This window comes from Amblyomma maculatum, chromosome 1 (genome assembly GCF_055883805.1).
Source record: "Amblyomma maculatum isolate TAMU_Amacu chromosome 1, ASM5588380v1, whole genome shotgun sequence".
Classification (NCBI taxonomy): Eukaryota; Metazoa; Arthropoda; class Arachnida; order Ixodida; family Ixodidae; genus Amblyomma; species Amblyomma maculatum.
Genome location: NC_139344.1, coordinates 424,732,358 through 424,751,750, shown reverse-complemented (window position 1 = coordinate 424,751,750; position 19,393 = coordinate 424,732,358). Strand labels below are relative to the sequence as shown.

General features: G+C 43.7%; 1 pseudogene; it reads left to right on the top strand.

Moving 5' to 3' along the window:
* The window catches only part of LOC146209272 (beta-hexosaminidase subunit beta-like), a 51,466-nt pseudogene that overhangs the window by 17,609 nt on the left and 14,464 nt on the right, over positions 1 to 19,393 (top strand).

Sequence of the window (19,393 nt, the reverse complement as noted above, 5' to 3'; positions counted from 1 at the left end):
GCAGGACATCCTGTGTGGATCTGTGTGAGGGAAATCCGAACGTGGTCTCCGCGAAAGTGTTGTGTTGTTCAAGGTATTCAGACAGCCAATCCCGCACCATCGTCTCCATGAATTAGCCCACACACGACGTGAGAGAGATGGATCGGGGGTTGCTCGTGTCGACTGGTTTCCCAGCTTTGACAATAAAGCTAACGGGAGCCGTCTTTCAATAAGTCAGAAGGGGGGGGGGGGTTCCCCCGTCAAGATCGCATTGATATAGTCAAGAAGGCACTGGTGCGCCGTGTTAGGGAGGTTCGCCAGAAGTTCGACGGTGACCTTTTCCCTTCCCAGCGCAGTGCCTTTCTTCCTTTTGGCCATGCTTGCCCAGAGATCGTGGAGCCGGAATGGGTTGTCCAACTCAGAGTTTCCCTGCCTGCATAGGAATAGGCCGATCCGCGGAGGTCCTGAATTGTGCACAGGTTGCTTAGCGCCACTTCCAGCTGCATTGTGTTTCCTTGGAATGAGCGCATAGCTTGGGGCCTGCTTTTCCATATATGACGAAAAGCAGGGCACCCGTGTGCTGTGCGATGTCGGTGCGCATTAACGAAGCCCATGCTGTCTAAATTAGTCGAGCCCTCCACCTCGATGTCTCTCTCATAGACCGATTCGCTTTGGGATGCTAAACCCCTTACACTGAAAATAGAACCAAACCAGTAGCCATAAGTGATTGCTTTTGACGTTGAGACACGCATTTGCACCTTCAGAGTCCGTTCCGCTTTCCATTAGAAAGTGCTTTTTCCGGGGACTCGCTACTATGCTTTAGCATTACTCACTGTTCTCAAGAGGTGCTCCACTGAAGAAAACCGCCATCTTTGCCTCAGAGTCCCGCCCTGAATAACAATTTGGGGACGCATTGTCTCGTATTTAAGGGCATTACATGTATGACAGCGTTAATGCATCCGGTTGCGGCTTCCATTGGGAATGCTCGTTCGCGTGCTTACAGTTTGCTACTTGCCTGATCACTCGTAAATCAAGTTCGGCACTTATTTTCTCACAGACTTTTTTAACCGCAAAGACGTTACCTGTCCGCAAACATTTATGTTAATGCAGGAACCGCATTGGAAGAAAACGGAAGCATTAGTGCGGCCGCGACGCTTTTACTAACAACCTATCACTGACTGCATACCAGTAATTGTCGTAATAATTGCCACTAATTGTATTACTGACTTTACTATTACTAATTATCGCTATCTATCGCGATTATCTTTAGCATAATCTTTATCACTGGTAATCATTATTTTTATAATTTTCTTATCATATACATATATATCTATTACTATTAATGAGTATTATTAATGACCAATGACACCATCTGAAATCACCATGTGATGACGGCACATCCGGCTAGATATTCTGAAGCAAGATTTTGCGAGCACAAAATAGCCTAGTTAGGCTTTCACCTTGTAAGTGAACGGCCATCCTACAGACGAACGTTTTGACAAAGCCATGCAAATGCATCTGCGCGGCCTAAAAGCAGTCTGCTCGAGTCGGGATCCAAGAGTTCCGTGACTTTAGTATCTTATCATACTCTCCAATCTATAAAAATGCTTGAGTTGGCAGATCTTAACAACTCGGCCATGTCACGCGCGGTCACGTGACGTCACACAACCTAAGAACCTATCTGTGCCAGGTCATGTCACCTCCTGGGTACCACCTGTCAGAGACGTGTTCCGGACGTTTCACTTATAAGGCCTACATCGACAGCCACTCCGACGTTGGATATTCTATAAAACGGGGTTTTTAATGGTGTTCGGAAGCGCGGTCTGCCTGACTCGGAAAGAAGACGAGCATGGGTATAGGATGCGAAAATATTGTTTTCTTTTTATAATTGGTTGCTTATGTTTACAGTGCAGCGACGCGCACTCTTTGACCCCTTCATAACGATTGCCCTACATCTCAGTGGTACTTGCGAGCGGGCTAGTTGGTTAGACAACTCCGAAGACCTCTGGCGCTGCACAGTTATACACAAACACAACACGCACACAATAGATTGAAGCAAGACGTTTGCACCGATGAGCGCATCATCGGTGTGAATGTCTCGCTACAAGCGCGCGCGCGCGCGCGTGTGTGTGTGTGTGTGTGTGTGTGTGTGTGTGTGTGTGTGTGTGTGTGTGTGTGTGTGTGTGTGTGTGTGTGTGTGTGTGTGTGTGTGTGTGTGTGTGTGTGTGTGTGTGTGTGTGTGTGTGTGTGTGTGTGTGTGTGTGCGTGCGTGCGTGCGTGTGTGTGTAACTATGCATTGCCATGGGTCTTCGGAGCTGTACATCTGCCTGCACTTCATTTATATTCAACGTAAAATGTCGGGCTAGTTGGCCTTGGTAAATAGAAGGAATATTTTTCAGCGTTTATCCTGCGTCTCTGCTTCCTTCGTCCTTTATATTTTGCACTAAAAAATATACATTCTTTTTTACTGCAGTGACTGTCTGCACCCCCTGTCATTAGTGTGTGTCATACGAACGGAAAGAAAACGTGTTTTTGTGGCTCCTGCTGTAGCTGCAATGCAAGAGTCTCCAATTCCGGTGGTGTTACACTTGGCGCGCCTCGCATGAAGTTTCGAATCAGAAATGTTGATCTTGTCTTACCTTTTGAGGCAGTCATCTAAACCATTACGAGCAGCAAGATATCTGTAGGAGTACTCTCAGCCACCAGCTTCACATTCTGTGCCTAATTTAAACTCTTTCAGGTACTCTTTCTTTCCCCTGCCGTGTCACCCTAGTTTAAGCACATTAATTCCAGCCATAAAGTTTTGCGTTCACTCGCGCTCGTTATGGCGCGGCGCAGGTAGGCCTGGACAAGCTTCCCCCTCTGTGGCCAGCGCCGAGGCGTCTCAACGTGTCGCTGACGCTGACGCGTGTGTTGGACACACGCCACTTCCGCATCACGTCAAACACCGAATGCGACGTGGTGACGCGTGCCATCTCCCGCTACCAAAAGCTGGCGCTGCTATCATCAACCACCCCCACTGGCGAGGACGGCGACCGGGACGTACCGCCCACTGTACTGAGCCGTCTGCACGTGGTGGTGTGCCGGCATAGCGACGCCGACTGCGGGTATCCGCCACCCAAGGCCAACGAAAGCTGTAAGTGGGGATTGAGGCTTGCATAGCCCTAGCAAGTACTGCGCACATGAGCGAAGAATTGATATACCATCTGAAAAACACTACACAGCAAGATCACAGATTGAATTTGAAGGAATCACCATTAAATTTGGCTCAGCTGCATTGAGCTACGATCACCATAAGCCTACGATCGTTTGTCGCTTGCGACGAGTACAGCTTGTCGAGGTTTTATAGCAATATTTGATCCGACTTAAGGCGATTTGGGCTAGTGCAGCGCAATTTTTTATTTATGCCTACAGAAGAACGTTTTGCCAAGCAAACAATTAAAGCCGGTCACACAACGGAAACACAAAATCGACTTGAATGAACATGTTCACCAAAAATCCAGGAACTTGTTTAACAAGAGCTTGTCGCCCTGCGCAAACAGCTGAGAAACATGACAAGCCAACGGATGTTGCCTCGGTATGGCAGACGGCATCGAAAAGTAAACGCAAACAGTATTTGTGAACAGTGTTTACCGTATTCGCCTGCCGAGCGAAACATCCGGCGACAAGAGACCAACAAAGCGGGCACTCAGCGGTGATTGATTCTCTTTTGATGCATTTCTTGCTTGAAATCAGTCCTATAAAAAAGCTTTCCCTTCACTTTGTTGTATGCCATCTCTGCTGGGGCCGCCGTGGTGCCCCTCCTGTTCCGTGCGCAGCACTCGTCCACGGAAGAGAGCACGCGAACGACGACGCTACACAGGCAGCGGAGGAACGTTGCCGAAGTTATTTTTTCTGTGTGGCAAGGAGTATTCTAAGTGTTCCCGCAGAAATTTTCGTTCCGTGTAGCAGGATGAAGGAGACGTGTTTCCGGGCAGTTCTTGTTGAAGCGGGTTGACAGGGTCGCCACATCACGCGAGCACGCTATTGACGGATGGAGTGTGAACCAGGCTTTACTGTTTGATTAAACAAATCACGCCTTAGAAAAATGCGGTACCATTCATTAAGTAATAAAATGGGCATTTTGATACGTTTAAAAACAATTCCTTGTTGGACATTTTATATGCACCTGCATTCAATTCTTCATTCACTATAGCACTGAGTTTATGGCTGTTTCTGAATGGATTGGCGTTCGTTGGAGAGAAACGAACGGATACGTGGAGTGAAAATAGCAATAAAATGCAACATATTTTTATCCATTTGATTCTATCTGACGACACGGCCAGAACATCACTGCGATCGTTGTCTTAAAGGAAATGCTGCAATTTCGCTTGAGGTGTATAACATCACAACTATAGCTACTTAGTCTATGAGAGACACTGTAGTGAAGGGCTTGAAATAATTTCGACCACCCTGTATGTTAATGAGTAGTGCGATCCGAAAGCGAAACGCACCTTATTCACATTTGACCTAACTAGGCTATATCGACTTTGGTCCCGATCAGCAAGCTATCCTGGTATGAAGAGCCTTCTGCTACCCTGCATGCATGGATCATTCCAAGTTAATGCAGAATAGTATTTTTTTTTGCACCTTAAATTGAAGGTTTCCTGGTCATCAAGTCTTAACAAGAGTTGATGCGAGCGAAATCATTTAGTAGTTCAACAATTTAGGAAGCTGGTCCAGTTGGTAATCATTCATGTTAAAACGGCGCACATAGAAACGAACACACATAGAAGAGAACAACACGGACAGGGGCGCACTTACAAGTGGTGCGAGGTCAGTGAATGAGGGGTATTTCATTAACCACGCATCAGTTGTGAGTGCGCTCCTGTCCGTGTTGTTCTCTTCTATGTGTCTTCGTTTGCATGTTCGCAGTTTTAACATGGATCATTTAGTAGCCTTAGAGAATTTAAATATGCGATGGAGCCTCACTTTTATCGAAATGGCAAAAGTTTAACAGCACGAACAAAAAATCAATTGGAGGCATACGGGCCTCAAAAGGGTTTGTTAGTTTTGGTTAACGTCCCAAAGCGACTCGGGCTGAGAGACGCCACAGTCGTGGACTCCAGAAATTTCAACGACATGGGGTTCTAGCATGTGCTGCCATCGCACAGCACACGGGTGTCGCATTTCAGTTTCATCGTAAAACAGCCTCTGCGTCCAGGCGCCAACCCGCATGCTTGGGCACAGCCGTTGAGTGCCCTAACCACGGAACCACCGCGAGAAGGCGGGCCTCAAAATGGGAATTTGACTGTGTAAATGAGGGCATTTTTGGCCGTGGCATAATACAAGATGAACCGCGCCCACATTGGGTTCTCACGTTTTAGCGGACACATCAACAGACAAAAATTGCAACTTTTCAGTGACTAGTCAGTCTTCCTAACAAGCTGACAATTTTGGCATTAACAATTGATCAAGGTTTGCATTAACAAGCTCTACCTTTGCACATAACCTACCGGTCAGTGAACTATTGCGGAGTCTACTATCACGCGACTATATAATGGTGGCAAGAAGAACCGATATTTAATTAGCTCTGGAAGACAGCTCTGGCTCCCAAAACAGACAGTGCCATTGCGTCGTACATGAAGCGAGAAACCTGGTCTAGATCAGCTACATCTCATTAAATATCTTGCGACTCTGCGGGACGGGCAGCAAATCGACAATAAATGGACCGTGTCTTAACTGAGTAATATTATCATCAGATCGGTTGTGTCGTCGGGATAAGAAATACCTCAGCCATTAAACAGAGGGCCTTTTTGTTCGTACCAGAGCGTTTTATGTTGCACGTATTTTGAATTACTACTCTGCAATCAGAACTTTCGTGATGTCGTGAACAGCAACTTAGATTCGCTCAAATAGGGACCAAATAAGACTAAACGGCGATCCGATCGTATATTTGGACTATAGGAACTAAAACGTTTGTCTTGGCTTTGCGGACGTTAAGGACATATGTATCATGTTGAACCTTATTTCATTTGTGTAGAAGCACGAATAATGGTTTGACTGTACCGCAGAAGCTTTGTATGTGCACGAAATCCAAATTAACAACAATGAGTATCATTGATATTCACAGCCTAGTCCCCAAGTCTCTCTTTCATCCACCGTCGTCACAAGAAGCGACGTTTGACATCTTGGCATCTGCATTCCCCGTGAATAAGTGCTGCTCTTTAGTTTTTTTTGTGAGGTGTCATCTATGACCTCTAGCAGTTTCCATTGAATACTGAAGACTCAATATTCAAAATGTGTATATACATTGTCCCGTGTTGTGCTTATATGCAGACGTGCTGAAGATAGAAGCTCGTGGCGACGCGTACCTGACGTCAGAGACAGTTTGGGGGGCGCTGCGAGGTAAGTGTACCTAAATATAGCAGTCTAATTGTCACCTTGCACGACACAGCAAAGCATCTTGATACTCTGTGAGATGGATGATATTCATATACTAATCCTCCTCTATTTCATAAAAAGAATATATTTTCATACGACGATGCGTTTCTAGGCACTTTTTTAAACGACATGAAGCTTGAAACTTGAGGTTGCTTTGAAGAAAAAAAAAGGCAAACATTTGGTGACCCCCAGTTTATGTATTTACTGCATTCAGCAGAATAATATTAGAAATTTGAAGGAGAGCAAGCAATGCATCAGTTATAATATTGGTCACAAATAACTTCTTAACTGAACATTTAACTGAACGCACTGCATTCGTGACACATTTGAAGATGGTTCAGAATAAGAAGTGATTGCTCGTTTAAACCGTGAAGTTTCTATTAGAGAAGTGATATTTGAAAAGAGTTAAATCTGAAACGCCAGAATAGTTATATTTTTCAGAATATAAATACGTACAGGCGGGCGATATTAGCTCGAGTTCACTTGACCACAGCGTGTCCTGTAGCGCAGTGAAGCTTTGCAAGGGAAAACGATGAGAATAAAAACCGAGCAAGAATCTGCCAGTTTATTTGTTTGTGAGCTGCGTTTTGTTAATACTTTAGCGAGGAGTTCCAGCGTAGCAGAATGGCTTGGAGCCATGCCACAACGCACATCTTACATGTGTTTTTATTTATTGTGTGAATAGCAGATGACATTTTCTTAGGTCGTAACAGCAGGAGGTAATGGCCCAGAGCTCTCTTAGTGCTTATTAACGGTGCAGCATTAAAGGCGCCGTTTTCCTAAAATATGCAGCTCTCAGCGTCAGCTCTATGAGACAGAAAGCACAGGCTTGGCTCTGGCAAGTAGTAGTGGCAGGTCACATGTCTGAGCGCTGTTTTGTCGCCGAGTTGTATGTCGTCACTAGACTACATAACATGGCTGCTGATTTTGGTTGCTCCTTTATTTCTTGTGAGAAATGGTGCGCTTTAGGAATGTGTGGGGGGCTGCAGGCGATAATGAAGGGATTATTAATTTGCAAGGTTCATGCATGTTAACAAGGAATCACGGGGAGCCGATGGGAGGGAGCGAACGCTAAAGCGTAGTACCCATGAAGGAGGATCTTAGCTGTCCGCCCAATATCTTGCTCATATTTGAGTCGATGCCATTTTTGCAGAAAACGATATGGTTGACGCGTCTTTGAAGGAGCGCTATTGCCGTAGATATTTTTATAGGGTATATATTCGCGCTCATGGCCACCTGTCCGCGTCCTTGCCTCTTTCCGACGGGAGATTCCACCAAATTTATATGGAACTTTTGCATGCAGGCCCAAGTAGTTCTGCGTTGTTTGAAACTTTTTTGGAGGAATACTGCATTTTATCTCAGTCTGCAATCCACGTTTTATCTCAGAGCCAGTTCTACCAAACCGGGCGCATTAGGTGATGTCACCGCCGATGAGGTTTCATGGTTTTGGTGAGCACAGGTCACTCAATAAACAGTTTGAGTGTCTTGCCATTCGGCTCTTTTTTTGCTACTATAGAATTGGCATTACGAATTATATATTATCTCAAAATTGTACTTAATGACATAACCACGTTTTTCACAAGAGAATATGACGTGGTAACCGGAGCCAACGCTGTGGGTTTGATTGGTTGATGTCCAGTACAATATTGAGCCTTTGTTTTCCTGCCAAACAGATCAAAGCACAATTTCTTTATACTTCCAGCTTTAAAATTAGACGAAACGTAGCGATAGAAGAGAATGAAAAATAATAATGCCATGCACTGCACTACTCAGTTCGGTACAAGCTGCCATCTAGGCAAGTGCTTCTGTTCCCTGTGACTGATACAGAGAAGATGGCGAAAGAAAGATCTGGCCGAAGACACCGCGACAAAAATGTGAAGCAGAAAAAGCAAATGAGTAAGAAATGAGGTGGCTGTGCGCCTACTTGATTTGGCTACTACGACAAACCACGTTTTCACAGAATGATTCTTATTAGTAGTAGCGTATTTTGGCAGTGACCGAGTGGACACGATGTTTACAAATTTTCATTTTGTCCTGTAGGTGGAGTACCTTTTTTCATACCCTGACTTCAAACTCGCTTTTGTGCTGAAATATCGAAAGTATGACGAACGCTTTCGACCTGGTGAATTGGCAGTGAACGAAACGTTTAAACGTTTAAAGAATAAGATTGGGATGGAGCGCATTTGGCAAGCACTCGCAGATTACTAGCACTTTACCGGTATCGCTGAAGAGGAAAGTATACAACAGTTGCATCTTACCTGTACTCACCTATGGGGCTAAAACGTGGAGGCTAACCGAGAGGGTTCTGCTTAAGCTGAGGGCAACGCAGAGGGCTATAGAACGAAAAACAGTAGGGGTAACATTAAGAGATAGGAAGCGTGCAGAGTGGGTCAGAGAAATAACTCAAGTTACTGACATTCTAGTGGAAATTAAGAAGAAGAAATGGGCATGGGCAGGACATGTAGTACGAAGAGAGGATAACCGATGGTCGCTTAGGGTAACAAACTGGATTCCAAGGGAAGGAAAGCATAGCAGGGGGCGACAGAAAGTTAGTTGGGCGGATGAGGTTAAGAATTTTGCAGGGGTCAAGTGGATGCAGCTAGCACAGAATCGGGTTAATTGGAGAAATATGGGAGAGGCCTTCGCCCTGCAATGGGTATAGTCAGGCTGATGATGATGATGATGATGATGGTGAAACGTTTAAGTTTCTTTTAAAAAGATTATTGTTCCAAATTATTTCCCACCACGTAATCAGTTTTCCTAAAATCTCATGATGTGGATGACACAGCAGCCGTGAACTCCTAGGAGACATAGGTGGTGCCTACTAATTTTATTTTTGCGTGCACAGGCCTGGAGACCTTCAGCCAAATGGTGCAGGCGCAGCCCTATCAGCGCTACGTGAGTCCCTCTTCTGCATTCATACGCGCGCTCATCCAAAATGTTGCTGCCGAAATGTCGAAGTATTCACTTGCATGAATGCGCCCTCATTGTAGTAGTGAAAAAATGGCTTCTTTCTTATATCCTGGAGGCATTCTAATAGTTAATCGTTAGCAATTTTAAGAACTCCATCCGGTTAAAGAAAATGCCCTGTGCGATGTGCAGAGACACGCGGCCTAAACTGCCTCCACCCCAATAACCGCTTCATTCGTTCGCTTCCTGTTGCGGTAGTATTTACTGCAAGAAGCGTACAATAGAACGCAATTTGATACCTTGCTTCCCTTGTGCGGACGATTTTTTTTACGGCATTTATGTCGAATATGCTACGGACAATGGAAATATGTCAAAAGTGGTGAAACTTCAAAATAATTAGGGTAGTCGCTGTTCTCTTGTCCCCCAAACTTAACGTAATAAACGTGCTAGGCAGCTAGCGCGCGCACATACCAGAAAACGGGGGCTCAACTGTAGGTCGCATCATCAGGGTACAATAAATAAACCCGAGTGCATTGGATAGAAAAATTTTAGGCACCCATATGGGAAATCACTCTTAATGCGCAATGGAGCAGGAAGCTAAAGTTCGTTTTAAGGAATACAAGGTGTCTAATGCAGGGATCCTAACCTTTATTTAAAAATTTATTTCATGGAAATAGCGCCTAGCTTTTCTTGGTCCCTATGGTCGATCAATGGATTGCTATAGAACTGGTTTCGAATTGTGCTCTGCAGAAATCTTTTGCCTTATTCAGTGATCAAGCTTACCTAAGCGACTATTATCCGTAATTTTTATCCAAAACAGAATTCACGAGTTCATAGTAATTTTCCCTTAAATAATTCACGCATTTGTTGCCATGTACAAGGCTTAGTAGGAGGTTCAAGACTATTGAGAAACTTCAGATTTTTATCTTTTGGGGTATTTCTCTTAGCCTTCCTTCTGTCCCTCTTGTTCTGTGAGTTCCATAGCGTTAAATTTGTCATGTGCTTTGCCAATATTTTCCTTTTTAAGGAGCCCCTTGTGTTACGCACTGACTTCTTAAAAATGTAATTGATATCTGCAAGCAAATAGTATTGGGATTTGCCAATTGTCGCGCTTACATTTCGCGGTTCCGGTTCGATCGACTTATTTTGTTGCTTCTTAGCTCCATCTGCAGCATTTGTACCCCATATTTCATATCGGAGTAGTTCAACCTATTATATCGACACAAACTTTCGTAGCCACCTTCTATCCTCTTTAACTGGAACCTATGTACGAAGCAGTGATACTGCTCGAGCGGCCAACAGATATTTTTCTTTCTATGCAGTGTTGTGGAACACAATTCCAGTTACTTTATGACGTTTTCCAGACAGAGCAAGGGAACTCTTCGCGAGAGGAAAAGGAGACTAGCGCATGAGATATTTTCCCCTTCGTTGGGCACGTGACCGGCGGGCGTGTGACATCTGGTAGTCAATGGCCAGAATGATGGTAGAATTTCGAACCTTTCTTTAGCATGGTCGGCGCAGAAAGGCACGTTTTCAAGTTCATTTATCTCACATGCGCACTCCCTGTAACTAAGAATTTATTCCCGTAAATAGTGGTGATGGATGACAGCGACGGTTGCGTTAAACACTCAAGTTGTGGAATCCTCCCCTTCTATAGCAGCACAATATTTAGGTGACGCAATTCCTGTACCTATGCAACGTGTAAATAGGGCACTGAAGCCGTCGTACAAATTGAATGGATGGCGGCAATGACGAAAAATAGAGTAGGTTTTACACTACTTAAAAAGGGTAATACTCTGCTTAGAAAAGGGGTACTACAGCAAAAAGGTCATGATACGCTCATAGATCTTGAAATTTAAAATTTTCCATCACTTATCTACAGCCGGCTTGGTGCAGATTTGTTGAAAATTGAAAAATCTTCTCTTTTGTTGTGACATGTTTCACTGCAGATTCTCATAGTTGAACCCGACTGGCTCTCCTTCATGAAGTATACTGAAATAAATATTTCATTGATTTGAATAATGGTTCTTGTTCTCATTCTCTTTACCTGCATTTTTAATCTCGTTGATTAGCCTAAAATCACATCTCCTATATACGGGAAGTGCATTAGCGAAACTCTCAAGTGCATATGCGTATAAACATTACCTAGTGCGCTGGCGAATGTGCTTCACCAATCAGCGCCAAATCGCGCTTCGCGCGCAGGCTGTGGTCAACTGCGGCGAGGTGCACGACTTCCCGCGTTTCTCTTACCGTGGGATTCTGGTGGACAGCGCTCGACACTTTCTCCCTTTGGCGGTCATCAAGCAAAATCTGGTGAGCTTACAGGTGCTCACGGGCACGGCCGCATTCCACGGACTCTAGTTTGAGGTCAGAGCAGAAGCTGTGAGCGGAAAACGTTTGCGGGGCTCGTGCAGTGCAGTGTTATCCAGGGGTATTCCGTGACAAAGCAAGGCTCCGTTCGAGTGAACGTAAACCACGGTTACGAATTAGGCTAGTAGAAAACTATTCCGCGTATTACACTCTTGTTGTCCATACAATGCAGCCGGTCTTTTTCCTCTTCTTTAACCACTGTGTTTGGCCCATGGGAATAACAAAATTTTCGACCGGGGATTGAGGAGGTTCCTATTTAATGCATATGTGGCACGAGTTTGAAGAGCCGCCGTTAGCAGCCACGAATGATGCCTCTCATACATACATACATACATACATACATACATACATACATACATACATACATACATACATACATACATACATACATACATACATACATACATACATACATACATACATACATACATACATACATACATACATACATACATACATACATACATACATATATACGTACATACATACATACATACATACATACATACATATACACACACATACATACACACATACATACATACATACATACATACATACATACATACATACATACATACATACATACATACATACATACATACATACATACATACATACATACATACATATATACATATATACATACATACATACATACATACATACATACATACACATACATACACATACATACACATACATACATACATACATACATACATACATACATACATACATACATACATACATACATACATACATACATACATACATACATACATACATACATACATACATACATACATACATACATACATACATACATACATACATACATACATACATACAATGAATATGTGCACAAGCGACGCCAACTGTGCAGCCGTTTAGTAGGCGTGAGTGAGGAGTGAGGAAAATGCCGCTGATGCCAAAAATGTGACCATCAAATCCCCCCTTGTATTCTCTTTCCGTTTTGGCGTGTTATTTCATAGAAAAGATTTGTGCGCCAAAAGACGAGAGATTGGATTCTAAGAAAAGGACGGGAACAGTTTGTTGAGCTTAAATAGCTAGTGCATGAGCAACGCGTGCGTAACAAATACTCAATTTATCAGCGCTTTTGTTGTTTTTGCGCAGGACGCCATGGCGTACAACAAGTTCAACGTTCTGCACTGGCATTTGGTGGATGATCAATCGTGGCCTTTTTACATGGCTGCGTTTCCAAACATTACTCAGGTAAAGGCAGATGTCTAACATGCATCTGGTTCAGCGGCTTGCAGATATGCATGCTTATTAGCTCCTGAACTCAGTCATCTTTCAATTAGCAACTCGAAAACATTACGTTTATGTATATTACATAGACACGCGTACATCACGCTGACGTACTTCCAGATGTTAGATATTCAACGCATTTCAACTTTTCAAATTTCAAATTTATTCCATATTCTTTGGGTACATCCTGCGCCTTGTGAAACAATCTCATCGTAATAATGAAGCCCTTGTGTGTGTGTAGAAGCCCGGTAAAAAAAGAGAACTTCCAACCTTCCATGTGACCAGCTCATTATGAGCAGTTAATGCGAGTATCAAAAAATACCAGTAGGACATTATGGTAGTCACGTACTATAAAAGGCAGATATATTGAGGTAGGCCGCACTGACTCTACACAATGCAACGCACAGCATCAATTCACAGTACGGCGTGCCTACTTAATTTCGAGTGCTATTCGATTTACTGTCAGTTCTTCCAGACATTATGCTAGAGGGCTTCTGAGCGGCACATATGCCGTTTAATCATTTTCGCTTTATTCATCTTCCCTAGATGGGCGCGTACTCCCAGCATCATGTCTACTCTGCAGAGGATATCCGTAGCGTAATAGAATACGCCCGGCTACGTGGGATCCGTGTCATCCCGGAAATCGACACGCCCGGGCACACACAGGCGTTGGGGAAAGCTTTTCCTGGTGGGTCTACCGGATTTCTACTCTTTGTACGGTGCAGATACGATACACGTTTCAACAAGGATAAGCCGATAGAAAGTTTACAGGACTGTCGGAGTGCGATGTGTGCATATGGGGTCCAAATGAATGCGTGTGTTGGCATTCGTCTGATAGCCTACAGTTTTCTGCAGTCTTAGGTAGAGAGGCTGGGAAGAAACAGCACGTTGAATGCTTCTTATAACCAATAAGGGTTAGAAATACCATAGAGAGCGGTTTACGCTGAGGCTTCATCTACTGACGTAGCATGAGTTGAAAGGCGAGAACGTGGCAAATTTGATTCGCCGTTAATTGCTAACAGAGTTAAGTCAACTGCCTTTGGTGACTATGCCGAATCGTAGTTCTCAAGACCAACCAGAGCTTATAAAAATCCGACATTGGTGAGAGCTCTGAGAGATCCGAACTTGTTTACGTTTCCTGCCCGCATGGGCAGCTGAGCGATAGTGTCATGGGCTTTCATAGAGAACAGAGAAAAAAAACATAAGCACTGTGCATCGCTTCCGTTTAAGTAATGGTGCACGAAGAGGAGATGTTCCGCGTTTAGGGCCTGAGCACCTTGTGTGGTCGCTCGGTAGCTACGATATTTGCAACGTGCACTATAAACGCAGGGAATAAAAATGAAGCATCATGTCTTCCATCGCACTCATTAATACGAAGGGGATGCTGTCCAAGGCCTGGCATAGTTTAGGGGGCTAAATGTATGCGATGTGATACACTGATCGCAACGGGAGTCATATTCCGACCTAAACTCGTTGTGACTGTAGGCACTTGGAACGAAGACAGACCACACCACAGCACCAAGTCCTTAAATAAGCATGCGAAAGGAGTTAAAATTTTGTTAAAAACTGGTACGTGCAGGAACCTTTAATTTTGTGAAGAGCGAATCTATATAGTTTGACACACATATTCCCTATTTTTGACTGAACTATACTTGAAGGCATATTTTCCTGAAGGCCATGCACTTAAAGAAAGTGCTCCCTTATGAGGACAGTGCAGGCGCAATGAAGGGGCGCTGCAGTTGATCTTTTGCAGGAGAAGCGCCTTAGTGCTGTGCAACTTCATTTTATGTTAAGAAACTCTTAACGGACAAAATATTCCAAAGTCCTTTACCCCAATGGCTCTTTGTCCCCATTTATATTCACCCTTTACTCGTTCCCATAAGAAAATGCTCCTATCTTCTCCGAGATTTCGCTAGTCTTTATGGCTATCTGTTCCCTGAGCATCCAACTAGTACGCCAGTACTTGAACAAATGAGGAAATTAGCGCGTAGCGTAACGCTCAGGGTAACGGGCGAGTGATGTGCCTTCATCCTGGAGAGCATCGAGCACGTGTTACACGTGCTATTTCTTTATTCTGTACTACATAACCTTGTTCAGGTTGAAGCAGAGTGGCAGAATGCAACAATAACACACATCTTGCACCTATCAATATAAACAGGTAACACTGAGTCATTCCATCGGGTATGGTGTGGGGAAAGGAACAAAAAATTGAATACATTCGTCTAGGCAAAATAAAGCGTTATCAAATTCGCATGATGGTGTCGAGTAAGCCCAGACATTTTACAACACAGATAGGCTGTTTGATGGCACACTGCTGCTACTGTATATGGTGCACCCACAGTATTCTTGTACAGGAACCATATATTTCCTGCTTCGCCGTTATATTTCTGAGCAGCATTGACCATGTTTGCTATTTCGACAAAGTTGCCAGTGTTCAAAAGCTTCGGTGCCTTAATTTCTCTGGAGTAACAGTGCATAAATGTGAGTTAAACAATGCTGATTCAAATGAGGAAATAGTCAAGGGACATCATGTGATGCAGCAAGAGAGCGGCCAACATTCCGAACCGCTGCCATTTCTTGTTACCAGCATGGGCAGTTTATGATCAAAAAGTTGTGGTCATTTCAACACATTTGTTTTCACTTTTCCGAACATTACACATTTTAACCTTGCTCTTGGCGCATAATAGCCTTAGTTGCTTATGCGCCATAAAACCCAACACAACACAACACAACACAACTCTTCTGCTGTCTTTCTGTTTTGTTCTGTTTTGTCTTTCTGTTCTGTTTTGCATTCATGCTGCGTTGTTCTTCATTTCATATGTGAAGAAGGAGCCGACTAAATAAAATATATTATAAAATTGTAGTTTTTTAGACATTTGGTTTTTTTATTCAGATTCATGCAATTTTGGTACACGGCGTGTTAATTGGATTGTAAGGGCTCCGTAGAGGTACATGGGATGCTTCACGAAACATGGAAAGAAAAAATGCAAAGAGACCATGGCTGAAGTAACCCAGAAACACATTATTTGCCGTCACTTGCATTTTCTCAACATACTTTTCATATGCCGCTCATAATAATAATTGAATATAATTGCGCAATTTTAAAATGTCCTGACATTGAGGCCTAAGTGCGTTCCTTTAGGCGGCAGAGGAGTACCTAATATGCCGATCCAATAGATTTAGAAATAATTCCTCCTGCATGGTCCTTTATTCTGGCTTTTAAAGAACACGCATGAAATACGTAAAATGCCACGTCCCTACACTCATGCGCTGTTGTAATGAAGCGCTCCCAACTGCGTTTTGAACAAAAGAAACGCGTGCGCTGACCGTGGCCGGAAGAGGCTTCGACGGGCTGTACAATACTGTAAATGAATAGAACAGAGGCTACATCGATCTTCACATTCCGGAAGTATACGCTGAGGCGTATTTAAAACTATTATATGACCAAAGACTCTGTCGCTTGCTTCGAGTATTTGAGCGCGCACGCTTGGTTTGTTCCAATCCCGTTCGGCAGGGCTACAGAACGGTAACGCAAAGACGTAATCTCGTGGTTTGTCTCATATTTCGCGGGATTTGTTAATCTCAAACTTCCCCACTAAGACCACAAGACGACGTGCTAGATACATTGCCGTGCGTACGTGCGTTCATGTGAGGTAGGTAGACTTTTCACACGCTTCTACTACTATATAAAATGCCCTACTAGTCTTAGGCAATAATCTAATAGACAGAATCAAAAGGCTCTTGCGACCGCCACATGGCGGGAAATGCATATCGTTGGCTACAACCAGCCGTGTTGCACCATTTTTGTTTTATTACTTGGTTCAAGTTGCACGCAACGTGCTGTAGAAAATAAAATTCTAGCTCAGTGCTTCCGCCAAACTTCATTGCTCCGTTTAGGTATGCACCTTCCCTTTCCTGACAACCAGGTATTATTATTATTGGGTGCGTTCCAATACCCCCTCGTAGACGTCTACTTAGACGGCTACGCGAGCAGCCGCCATCTTGGGACGCGTTCCAATTCTCGCAAAGCAGTCTCGCGAAGACGGCTTCGCCGAAGTCAACATCGATGCAGACTACTTTGCTGTCTAAACATGGCAGACAGAGCGCGGTTCGTGCTGAGCGAGTCGTGCTTGCGGTGATTGCAGTAGCTGTACGGTGGTCGTGCTCTTTGCGAACGCCGGAGTATGCATATGAACGATCATTCAAACGTGAGTTGTTACGTCAATGTATGCGCTAGCTAGAGGCTAATTTAGCTGTCTTTATGGTCGTGAGATTCATAGCACTGCAGATTCTTGTACCGCGCTCTGAGAGGAAAGCGTGCGTTGGATGCTGTTGGTCTTCTTTTTTAACTTGACGAGTTTCTGCAGTCATGATGTTATCGACGAACTCGTCGCTTTCTGGGCACCTCGCCGGGAGTCAGGACGGCTGCTGTACGGCGCACGTGTGTGTTTCTATTTTGCTGTAGCAACCGTGTCAAACTCTTCCGCGGATTTTCAGTTAATCTGGGAAGAACGAACTCGCCTGACGATGCCGACTTGTTGCGCATTGATTTTTTTGTGCCTGTACATTATTAAAACGAGTTGTCTTTGGTTTCCTCGTCTAGTGACTTCAGACAACAGGTGTAACGGCATGAATTTTTTCGTTTGCTGTAGCCGGTTATTACCTTTCGTCTGTAATCCCCTCAAGTTTACAGTATTTTGCGTGTTTTCATTATTACAGCTGTGTGAATGAGACATCTGAGAAGCATGTACACTTCAGCATCAGTAATAAAAAAGGAAAAACGGACTAACGTTCTCTTCCGTCAATTCGTGAGCGGGCTCATTGCGTGAGAAGTCGGTCTGCTACAAGTTAACCTATTAATAGTCTATCTACGTTGTGGCGATTACACATGTAATATTGTTGCTGCAAAAAATCGGCAAACCGTTAAAAACGTGATTTTCACCTGTATTGTCGTAAATCTTTAAAGAAAACAGCGTTATAATAATTATTCAAACGTTTTAGTTCAACCTTTATGCCGCGAGGTGACGCCAGGCGTAGACAGGTAGACGCGTTCCAATACGCGAACCTGTAGACGTCTACGTAGACGTCTACGAAGCAGTCTTACTAGACGTCTAATAATTGGAACGCACCCATTATTATAACTTTTAATAATAATAATAAATTTATTATTATTATTATTATTATTATTATTATTATTATTATTATTATTATTATTATTATTATTATTATTATTATTATTATTATTATTATTATTATTATTATTATTATTATTATTATTATTATTATTATTATTTTATATCTTCGTTCTTCCCTCGCTGCAGAAACATTGGCTATTGAGCCAGCAGATGATGTCTCGAGTCATGTAATGTCTCGAATCAATTTCACCTTCGTTTTATTTCTCGTATTTGTGACGCAGATGCGCTGACGCCCTGCTACGGCGATGGCATCAGGGGCAGCCCTAGCCTCGGTTATCACGCGGCATTTGAGATGCTCGACCCGTCCAAAAACCTCACCTACAGCCTGGTGCAGAGGCTCCTCTCCCAGGTGGCGCAAGTGTTCAAGGACCCCTACCTACACCTCGGCATGGACGAGGTGTACTACTACTGCTGGTACGAAACGAAAGTGGTCAGACTGTATTAAGAAAAGGCTGGCCGATTTGATACAGATACGCCATCTCGACCAGCGCCTGTCAGGATGTGTATGCTGTCTGCCAATTATTTTTTTCTACTGATCGCCCCTTATGCCTATAATACGCCGTGGTGCAAGTGACAGCCTGACACGCAAGGTTGTACCGCTGCGTATTCTGCCTATACATCAAAACTGGGCTTCCCACGTTATATATTCTGTCGAAGTTCAATATTACCTCCTCATTTCAGTAACCCTTTGTTGTTTTTCTTAGCGTTACAGTTATCATTTTCGTCTGCATAGATCTATTTGTAGCGGTCTTCATGTATAATTTTGAAAAATATATTCAGCTCTGGTTAGCATTTCATTGTGAACAACCTGCACTGTTCTAAAGTACACCCTGGTACTTTCGGCTCTATGTTTGAACTAAACTACCGGCAAAAGCTTCGCTGATATTCGAACAAGAAACAGGATTGTCGGAATCGTGGTAGAGTATAATAAGCATTGTGAACAACCTGCGCTTGAAGTTTCCAAGAGACGGCAATTTTGTAGGTGCACTGATTGCTGCAACAATTCACTCTGATGGCGGAAGGATCACCTTATTTCTAAGGCTCAAATCACATTAAGAAGCACCTGAAGAAAGGTTGCTCCTCTGCCGCCCTTGTAGTTACGTCGAAGTCCTCGGTATTTACCAAGGTGGAAAGTTTGGCTGGTAGATGCATGATTTTGTGGCCAGAACTCTAACGCGAGAAGCAGTAGATAGGTGACTCTATGCGCCGTGTCCCCTTTCTCCTTCGTCTCATATTAGAGCTGC